Source organism: Pteropus alecto, unplaced genomic scaffold, assembly GCF_000325575.1.
Source record: "Pteropus alecto unplaced genomic scaffold, ASM32557v1 scaffold106, whole genome shotgun sequence".
NCBI classification, from domain to species: Eukaryota; Metazoa; Chordata; class Mammalia; order Chiroptera; family Pteropodidae; genus Pteropus; species Pteropus alecto.
Window position 1 is genome coordinate 15,439,685 of NW_006442103.1, and position 10,972 is coordinate 15,450,656.

General features: G+C 46.7%; 1 protein-coding gene and 1 long non-coding RNA gene across 2 annotated transcripts in view; both read left to right on the plus strand.

The window, feature by feature from the left end:
- The window catches only part of MAN1A2 (mannosidase alpha class 1A member 2), a 273,987-nt gene that overhangs the window by 103,433 nt on the left and 159,582 nt on the right, over nucleotides 1-10,972 (plus strand). The gene's annotated exons all lie outside the window — the stretch shown is intronic.
- The window catches only part of LOC107196249, a 49,698-nt gene continuing 42,739 nt past the window's right edge, over nucleotides 4,014-10,972 (plus strand). Inside the window, exons 1-2 of the long non-coding RNA XR_003048675.1 lie at nucleotides 4,014-4,409; nucleotides 4,607-4,790. This is a non-coding gene — a long non-coding RNA (uncharacterized LOC107196249). The remainder of the gene's footprint in view (nucleotides 4,410-4,606; nucleotides 4,791-10,972) is intronic.

A 10,972-nucleotide genomic window follows, 5' to 3' on the forward strand; every position in this document is an offset into this window, starting at 1 on the left:
CACACACACACACACACACACTCACACGGTTAAAAACCATGGACAGAAAAGTTGGACAGGCACCCCAAAAAAGAGGAACCCAAATAGACAATAAGCACAAAAAGGCGCTCGCTCATGAGTTGGTAAGAAAATGCACACAGAGCCACGTGGGTAAGCACTCACCACTAGTGCTTGGAGCCGACACCAAGCAGTGACAGGGCACTGGACATCAAGGACCCAGATATGCTGCGGGCGGAAGTATAAACTGGCACAGTTACTATGGAAAGCAGATTGACAGCATAGAGTAAAATACAGGAAGCGTGTCATTTATCACCTAGTGATTCCCCTTCAAGGTGTAGTGTCCATCAAACATACACTTAGGTGCACCAGGAAACGTATCTAAGAATGTTCGTAGTGGTATCGAATAATAGCTGCAAACCAGAACGTCTATCGGGCATGGAGTAAATAACAAATTAACAGACTGTGAAATGCTGGACTGTAAGAAACGGGGGGAAAGAACAGCTGTATGACACACAGAAGATGGATCTTAAAGACAGCGTGTGAAAAGAGCCAAGCAGAACGGGGCGCATACTACGTGATGTAAGTTACATGAAACTTTTTAAAAAGGCAAAATTAAAGGATTTTTAAGACTGAAACTATGAAGAAAAGTAGGGAAGTGAATTCTATATACTAACTGTTAAATCACACTTTTGTTTAGAAAACCTTTCTATACGTTTGTTATGTTACCCACATACACACACACCCAAGTGAATATACTGTAGACATAATGTAGATATACTGTAGACATACTGGATAGAGATAGAAATGAACACAGCAGGATAAGGAGTAGCATTGTCTAAGTCCAAAGTCACGCTCTCTAAGAGAAGGCTGAAAGTCAGCATTTTAAGGAGAATCACCATCCTAGAGCGAGCACTGATGACGCTGCTAAGTGGGGCAAGTGGTGTCTTACGCAATCACACTACATATTCTATTGGTATAACTTGTAGGCGGGGTTATTATAGAGAAAATACATAGCACACATTAAATCCATAGGTTAAGAATCATCAAGGCTAAAAGTCTCCCAGAATCCCCACCTCGGAGGGGATATGTAGCTCCACAAAGTTATAGTTGGTGAAGCAGAAGCTCAAGTGATGGATGGAGAGAGCAGCCATCGGAGCCTCTGCTGCTGGGACACCCCTCCTCCTAGCATCGTGCCCCTTCTTCACTGCTCCCCCAGCAGCTGACTGGCTCCCCAGCTGTGACAGATGTACCAGCAGGAGCCTGAGTCATTTGCGCCCTGGGCCATCGCCTTCCACACTCTCGCGATGCTCCCTCTCTTCCCCACAGCTCTCGCACTCGGGGGGAGGGGGTGGGGGTTTGTGGGTCGGCTTGGTTCTGGCTAGGAAGAGAACGTCCCGATCATGAACACGCTCCCCACATCTTCCCCATGACGTTTAGTCCATGGACTCTCCCTGAACCACACTGCCCTTCCTGCCATCCCCAGTACCAGCAGCAGAGGCGTCTAGGAAGATGGCAGAGTCTGCAAAAGAGAGAAATTAAGCGAGGTGTCAAAGTACCCAGTGGATCTGAGGTAGTCGTCAAGATTATGGGGCAGGTAGTGACAACGAAGCGTAGAGAAGAACGTAGCCACGTGGCATGAGTGCAGAGTAGTACTGGGCTGGAAGCAGCGTGGGAACCTGGGACAGCACTCCCCTCCCATCTTCTTGCTCTTTGGTTCATGGGACTAAGAGACATTCTCAGCCTCTGTTCCGCAGGCTATCGGAGCCGAAGTGTAGTCAGGGAGGGTTGGGCTTCACGCCAGATCAGGAAGTGGAGGAAGCATCCACGGAAGTTGAGAGAGTCTTTATCGTGAAGGTAATTCTGCTTGAAACTGAAGAACACACAACAGTTCCCTGCACTTGGCTGCCCAAGCTCCACCCCTTGCGGTCTGGATGCCAGTCCTGTGGGCACAGTTATCCTTTGTCCTCCGGGAACAGATCTCTCTCCTCTCTCCCTCTGTCTGATGACTTTTCCTGTCCCTGGGTGTCTAGTAACTCTACAATCTTGTTATTCCCAATCCTTTTCTCAATCTAAACATTTTCCTCCTCTAGCCCCAAACGTTAGATTCCTCTTGGATTTTTGTCGTTATCTTCTAAAGCCAAATCCCGTTTTTCTCTCTTGGGAGAGACTAAGGTATATTCTGTTGACTTATAAACGTATCCGCTACACGGCTACTCCTTCAGCAGTCTGTCCCAGACTCACGGGAGAATTGGAATTCTTGACTGGTCAGCGAGAGGAAAGCTGCCTGTGAGGGCCCTCTTCCAGGCGTGCTCTGAATGCCCATGACCATCGTGCTCAGAGGTGCTGTGTCCATGAGACTTATCCTTTATGTGAGTAGGATTCAATGGGTGGGCGTGCAGGAGGAATGTGTATCATTGTTCCAGTCCTGGCTTTGATTTCATGCTCCACATTCTGAGCAAGAGAAAAATAACCCCAAACCACCTTCCTACTTCCTCTTCTACTTGGTTACCTCAATCTTTCTCCATTCATTCTTTTGGGGTTCACACCACCAGGTGGCACAAACTAAAGTGAGAATTCAGTGAGTCAGAATACGGGAAAAGCCGGGGACAGTGTCTTACATGCAACACGTGTTGGTTGTCTTTATCCTGAAGTGGAAAATCTGCTGTGAGGTCCTGTCCAGTAGGTCCACATGGGCTTATCTTTTGGAATTGGGGGCTTCATTTCCATAAAGGTTTGAGTCAATTAAAAGAGCGTTTATAAGACACTTATCATGCATACACAGCAACATGGGAAATAGATAGAAGAAGCATATGTAGTGGGCTGAATAATGTCCCCCAAAGATGTCAGATCCTAAACCCTGGGACCTGTAATACTGCCTTACTTGGAAAAGGGGTCTTTGCAGATATGGTTAAATTAAGGATCTTGAGAGGAAGAGATTATCCTGGATTATCGGCTGGGCCCTAAATGCAATCACGTGTGTCCTTATACGTGTTCATCCTTATACAAGGAGGATGAGGAAGATTAGACACACACAAAGAAGAAGGCAATGTGAAGACATAGCACAGACAGACTTGAGGATGCTGGCCTTGAAAACTGGAATGATGCAGCCACAAGCCACGGAATGCCAGCAGCTACCAGAAGCTGGGGGAGGTAAGGGCCAGATTCTTCCCTAGAGCCTCAAGAGAGAGTGTGGCCCTGCTAACTCCTTGGTTTTGAAAAGGAGGTGAGAATTGGGTTGTACTGACTTGATCATACACACACGCCAAAATACAACAAACAATGCAGGGCGACAGGGTGAAATTCAGCATTGAAGGCCACGCCATCCAGCAGCAGCGTCTCATAGGGAAGATGGCTTAGTTCATGTGGAATCGTTGGCGGTCATCTGACGCCTGTCACTCAGTGCTTGCTTGCCGGCTCCCCTCACACATGACCCCCCACCCCCTTGAGGTGACAAGGCCCGGCACAAGGACCGGCACAAGGACCAAGCGGAACCCCAAGCTCAACAGAGATAAGAGTTGAGGCACCAGGAAGGAGGTCGTTCTTGGAAATATTGCTGGGGCTGCAGCACGTGCTGGGGGTGAACAGAAAAGGAATAAAACCGACTTCTCGTTTGAGCAGCCCCGCTGGACAATGCGCAGGTCCAGTGGCCAGGATCTCATTGATGTGCTGGCCTCGGACAGAACCAGAGGTAACCCAGCAGTGGAGAGGCAGGTGGGCTCCAGGAGAGTGACTTGGGGACCGCGGAATCCTGTGACTGCTGGCAGGTCATAGACTCCAGGATACGGTTCCATCAGAGCCCCGAGGATGGTGATGATTTATTTCCTCTTTAGGAGGTAAATATTATTTCATTGCAGAAAGGAAAGAGCGCATTTAATTTCATTGGCCTTACCAGTAAGAACGTGAGAAATGCTACGCTAGGTCATGAGAATGAATGAATCCTCTGAGCATCAGACCGAGATGGCTGACGGAGGTACCAGTGGGCTCTGTGGGAGGACACTCTTAAAAGGTTGTGAATAAGTGTTTTCCCCAGAACACCTCTGACTCCCCTAAAGTATGATCCGGTAACACCGTTAGCATCCATTAGTCTTGTGATCTTTTGATTTGAGGATTTAGGGCAAGGACGCTGGCCATTATATCTCCTGTTTAGACATTGGAGAAACCAAGGCTTCCATTCATAATTAAGACTGGTCAATGGGGCCTTCACAGTACTTACCAAGCAGCCCTTGGTTAAGGTCCCTGTCAACTCAAGCACTGTCCAGACACCAGCTTATTTCCTGTTGCCCTCTGCTAGCAAGAACAACGTGAGGTCTCCCAGTGACCGGTATATCGTGCCACCTCTGATTGCGATGGTGCAGCCTGAATGAACCTCCCTGTGATTCAGAAGCCGATGGGCCCACGTGTCATTACAGGTGTGACTGTCCTCTTCTCTGCCGGACACAGGGGAGACCGTTGCAATTACTACACAGATTGCTTTCCTATCATTTGATTGAAGCTTCAGGGGGAAGGGAGTTTGTTAATGTAATTTCTTCCTCAATTTCTCGGTCTAGGAAAACTGGCAGCAGAGCCAGGCACAATCCAGCATTATTCATATTTCCATCCTTCACAGAAAGTATAAGTAGAGCACAGAAGTTTTGACATGGATCGTAACCACAGAGTCAGAGGGATTCTCCAAAGACCCATCTCGTGGAAATCAGTTGGCCAAGAGGATCTGGACCCGCTGATGCCCCTCCAGGCCAGTATCCGTCAGAGTGCCGTTCTGGTGGCTGTCCCTGTCCGCATCCAGCCAGTGGGTAAGGTAGAGGAGGGCCTTCTCCCTCTCGTGGCTGGCGTGAGGGTGGGCGTCGCAGGGCGAGTTTGCGCGTCACCCTATGGGTCTCTAGAAAGGGAGCCCCGGTGTGCATCAGACCCACGAGAAACGAGAGCTTCGTCTCCAGTGCGCCGCCATGTTATTCTGTCCCAAAGCCCCCTTCGCGTCTGCCGTTAGTCAAGTCTGTAGAAGGCAGGAGATTTGTGAGGCCAGCTTTCTCACGGTGGCTTTTAGGTCACAGCATCCTGGACTAGACATAGCGAGATGATTCCATTTAATTCTCCTCGTCCAACCAATAAACCAATAAAGGATATGTACTGAAGTACCGAAATAGTAAGACATCAGAAAAAATCTAAATATCCGATAACGAGAGATGAATGATATAAACTCGAGAACATCTGTGCAGTGAGACATCATGCGGCCAGTAAAAAGAAAGGCGCTGGCCAGCACGCACTGGTCCGAGATTACTTCAAGATACATTAAGTGGAGAAAGAAAGGTGCACAAAGTATGTGTAATAGGAATACATTATATACATTCAAATTATGTGAATGCATATGTGTGTATCTATATATGCTAGTACATTCATACAAATCTTTCCTAAGGTGTTCAAAAAAGTGTCAAAAGTGGATACTTTTGTGAAGACGGAGATTTTAAGTTTTACTTCTTCCCATATATATTTTTTCATGCTGAGTATGTATCGCTCTTCATTTTATTTTTATAACATTTTCCCAAAATTTCCCAGTCCGTCCCTTGAGGATCTCTCCAGGCTCTTCCCCTTGACCCCAGGGTGACCTTTTCTGACTGCGCAGGTGGTGACCTGAACACAGCACCCAGCCCAGGGGATGAGTGGGGGCTGAGGTCCAGCCTCAGCGGTGCTTGCCTAGCTCTGGACTCTGGCGCCAGGTCGTGACCACACAGAGCACATCCTTGTCCCAGCTCCTGAACGCCGCCACGCGGGCCGGTGGCAGCTCTGAGCAGCTCTTCATTGTCCTTTCGCAGCAGCGGCCCTTTATGTCCAGCTGTTTGATTTGGTTCTTGCCCCTCGCCTGCCCCGCTCACCTTACCTCTTCAGACCACCCTTCTCGGCCCCCACCCCTAGTCTCGGACTCAGACTCCGGACCTGTCCACCGCCACGCCCAGCCCAGACCTGAACTCGGGCCACCTGCTTGACTTGCCAGAAGTGAAGTCGGGCTCACTTATTCATGTCGCCCTGACTTCTGCATGTCTACGTGCCAATATTTCTCATGCACAATTTATGGACAGTCAGCTCTCGATTATCCACACAAATGGCAGTGAACATTGGCACATTATTATTCAAAAGAGCAGATGATCGCAAAGTGAGGGCTTTGGATAGTTGTCCTTAGAACATAATCAATGATCCTTTCTAATATAGATTTTTTTCCACAATAGATTTGCTTGAATTAAAATAAGTTGTATTCTCCATGTCACCTCTACAGAATGTAGCAGGACGGAAGGAAGGTACAGTAAATCCACCGGAGGTTAAATCAATCCGAGATTAAAGGTGTGTTCTGGATAATCTGCTTAGAGGAGCTGAGTTCACAATATTTAAAACCATACCTGCTTTTCTATTATACCACAGCCGTCTTTCTGCAAAACTAAGTATTCAGCCTGAGGCCAAACTAGCCTTTCTTCACAGTTGTTTGTCTTTAGTGAAATTATTTTGTGTGTGTGCAGTATTAGCGAATTTGATTTTATAAAGCATCCAAAAATCTCATTTTAGAATAACCACTTGAATCTTTAAGTCAGTTGCAACCCACTTTCTCTGGTCTAATCTTCAGAAGAAAGCATCACCAGTTTGTGAATTCCTAGGATTTGGCACACCGTACCATTTAGAAAGGCTCGCCGCTTTGTCGTAACCACAAACATAAATGGAATTTCGCATCGTGACTGTCGACTCTCAGGATTAGAGCACCAGGAGAATAGGATTTTGCGAAATATTCTGTGCAGAAGCCGTGTGTGTGTGTGTGTGTGTCTGTGTTTGCTCATCTTTTGTGATGGTTGTGCCTGATCTAGAATATTGGCACATTTTATCAGAGTCACATATATCCACAGAGCAGCACTGCTCCTCACGTGACAGGATGAAGTTCAGATATTCACGAATGGGCCTGTCCATGTTACCCTTTCTCCAAGAAGTATTAGATGGATCATTGTTTTCCACGACTGGAGCATTGAGAAGCAGTAAGTTTTTCTCCTTATTCATTTTTATTTTTGCGGGTCCTTCAGTGCCCCGCACCTGGCAGTCTATATACTACAAGTGGCCCCAGAGATTATTCTTGAAGAGGGGACAGGCAGAATCAGCCTAGTCTGTATAGATGTGAGTCCAACAGCAAACTGCCGCGTGTGGCTCACCAAATAAGTGTGTCAGGATAGAAATGTCAATTTGAGCAGATGTGTTTTCTGTTTTTATAATACAATTTAGAGAGATGGAATGGTTGTCATAGTGTAGGAGTTTCAGTGAGAGTTTTAAATTCAATAGAGAAGGAACCAGGAGGTATGTACCCAAGTGAGGCATGAGAAGGAGACTTCGTGCTTTAGCAAGAAACTGACGCTGCCCCCTCATCCTTCCTTGGGAAGATTTTGCAAAAGCAGCGATGAGAGCTCGGATTGCTAACAGCGATGCCGTGCAGAGGCGACCAGAGCTGTTTTGTCATCAGAAGAGCCTGGCGTGTAACCAGCTTACTGCCTCACATTTTAGAATAAGGGAGGCCAAGTCAATTTGGGCTGGTTTTGGAGCCAGGACCCGTCACTCACTGATGGTGTGAGCTTGGACTAGAGACCCGTTTCCTTAGCTCTAAAATGGTGGCTATGATAATAGTGCCTATCTAATAAGGTGACTAAGAGGATTACGGATAATTCATATAAAGGGTTTGGCACAGTGCCTAGCACATAGTAAGTGCTCAGTAAAACTTTACTTATCATTATGCTTATGAATTTGAAAACAGTATGTTCTCCTAAGTAGGCTAATCATCCACTTCGAATATTTTTCAAATGCGCTCTTCATAGATGTACACAAGTAAATTCCAATCAAGCTAGGTAAAATGATCATAAATTCCAAATTAGTGGTGGCTTGCAGAAATGTAATGTGGCTGTTTCTGTTACCTGCATTAATACTCCCCTCTATTTGTATAGATAATTGAGAGCGGAAGGTAGTCGAAATAAAATGCTAAAGCTGTGATGCCCAAGTGGAACTTATTTAAGGAGCGATAATGACTAGAAAATGGTCTGTAAAAATAGCTCTCGTCCTTACATCACACCCCTTGTTCCCAGCGGCACTTTCAAGACTTCCTGACGAACAGGCTGCCCTCCCGCAGACCCAGGATTCTGTTCTGCCTCACACGTCCCCAACACAACCGCCAGCTGAGTTCTAATTGCAGAATCTTCATTACCAGGGATGATTGAGACTATAAAAAGAACCCAGCTGAATTTTTCGCATCCTGCTGGGTGAGCGCAAGGACCGGCTCTCCTGTGCCTGCCCCCTCCACCTCTCGGCAATTATCCTTGGTCCATGTGTGGCCCAGCTTCTGCAGGAAACTGAGCAGTGGATAGATGTTACCTCCTTCTCCTCCGAACCTCCCTCCTCGGGGCGGGGGGTGGGCCGATGACCATGACAGGCATGACATACACGCCCCGCCCCCCTTCACAGCTTCAGAGACAGGAGCTTCATTCCTTAATCTCCCCACCTAAGTTTCTGCCTAAAGTCACCTGGAAGTGTGGGACCAGAGAGAGGAAGCAGACATTTCTCCTGGCCCCCTGGGCCTTTGTGACAATCTCTTGGTAACTATAGCTGCAGATTGGCCTTTTCCAGTTAAATCCTTTGTATTTCAGCCCATCAAGAAGCATTTATAAAGCACCTGCTAAGTGCTCAGTGCTGAGTTAACTGTAGTGAAGGGAGAGATCCGGAAGCCAGAGGCCACCAAGGAATTTAAAATCTAACTGGAAGGCAGAACTAGACAGGACTGCTCCTGGTTCTGTAGCTGTTAATTTTAAGAATCGAGGGAGTGACTTAAGCAAATTATATAGAAAATTTATGCAAAACCTTTGTGTGTGTGTGAGAGAGACAGAGACAGAAAGAGACAGAGAGAGAGAGAGAGAGGGAGAGAGAGAGCGCGCGCGCACATGTATTTGTATATCTAAAAAGAGAATGAAAGAAGTGTCTAGAAGTATATTCACAAAAAAATTAACGGTCTCTGAGACCTGTGCAGCAAAATGATCGAGAGCGTAGTCTGCGAAGATGCAATGAATGTAGGTTGAAAATCCCAATTCTGCCACTGCCCGTGTCACCTTCTCCAAGTTATATTCAGTCTCAAGTTTCACTTTTCTTACAGTGTAACTGTAGTATCTGATAGGATTCTCACCAGGACCGATCTAGGATGCTATAGGTAGAGTATTTTGCAGTGCTTGGCATTTAGACATAAGTGCTCGATAAATGGAGCTGTTTACAGTGATGAGGGAAAGGCCTGGAGAAGGCGAGACTGTACTGGCCCCTGGGGTTGGTGAAGATCTGGAGCTGGAGGGGAAGGCTGGGGGCATCGGGGCTGTGGAAACGTTCTGAGCAGAGGCGGAGGCAGGAAGGAGCCTCATCGGTTCTCCAGGACAGAGAAAGCTGTGTGTGAAGGGAGAAACAAAGCTGCAGAGGGGTTTTCGATAGAGGAGGGCCTCAGGGATTTCCGGTGGCGAAAAGAAAGCTCTTGAAAGTATCTGAGTGAGAACGGATCTTATCAGTCTAATTAGTGTGTCAGAAAATTGCCCTGTTGATGAAATTTAAAAAAAAAAACAAAAGTAGAACTAGGAGGGGAAGAGAGGCAGGACAGTGGCCGCGGTGGTGTGATTTTTCTTCTTCCTGACTCCCCCCAAGGGAGACAGAACGTATGACAGTTCTAAGGGCCAGAGAATTTAGAGATTCCTAACGAGTCTTCGCCCTCAAAAGTGCTGAAGCTGAACAGACCCCACCGAGCCTGCGAGGGGTCTACTCAGGCTCCAAATGGTGGCTTGTGGTGGCATGTGTCCAGTTCAGAGAGGGAGTCAGAGTGAAGAAAGATTTCTTGAAGCTTTAAAAAGAGAAGTGCCCTGGATGGAACCTTGCCTGTCCCAACATCATTGAGAGACAGGAAAGTAGAATCCCAGGTCAGCAGAGGGTGAGTGTGAATATTAGATGAGTCGAGAAGCCTGCTGTGGGGGGGAGTGAATGAATGAATAGCAAAGGTGGTACTGGGGTGTCCCTTCTTCCCGCTCTCTGTCAGAGAGAGTAAAGCCCGTAAAAAGACAAGCAGTACCAAGGACAGAAGCCGAGAGGACTGACCAGGCCTCTCTCTCCATGAGGTCTTTCGTCCCCGGGGAGGCTAGACACAGGCTTGCTCGCGCGCTCTCAGAGTGTGCACCAGCGCTTACTAAGCCTCTGCTTGCTTCAGATTTACTGATGTTACGTTAGTCAAAATAAGTCACGTGATCACATGCGCATCACCCGCCCCCCACCGCCAAAAGCACATGTACTTAACACGCCTCTGCTAGCTTCATGCTTATTGATGCCTCATTGGTCGACGTAAGGCACGTGATCAAGCTCAGCATCAGCACGAGAGGGGCCTGACTCTCCACTGTGCGAGATGTCATTCACTGGGGGCCAATCACATCTCCCTCCGTTAACCTGTTTTCTTTCCTTCCGTGACTCCTGTGATACAGATGTTAAAATTTCTACCTCTGGCTTTCACTACTTTTACCTTTTCCGAAACATTTTTCTTTGCTTTATATCTTCCTGATGCCTCATGAGATTGTTCCTCGACCTAATCTTTCATTCACTAATTCCAATTTATCTGTATCTATTCTGTTACTTATCTCTTCAGTTGAGTTCCCTAATTAAACTGTTCTATTTTTCCTACCTAGTAGTTTTACTTGACCTTTTAAAAATTATTATAGTCACTTCGTGTTAATAATATTCCATGTCCCTCTTTGATAATGAATATTAGACTTATTTCAATTTTTTAAAATCCATCTATCCTATATAGTATGAGTAATTCAGCTTATTCTCTTTCTTTTATTAGCAGTAACATTCCTCAGCTACCTGGGTACTTTTCTGTCTAATTTTTCTTTGCCTTATAGATGTCAGCTATTTGGTCACTTATGTGCCCTTACTGGGGAGAAGTCTAAAC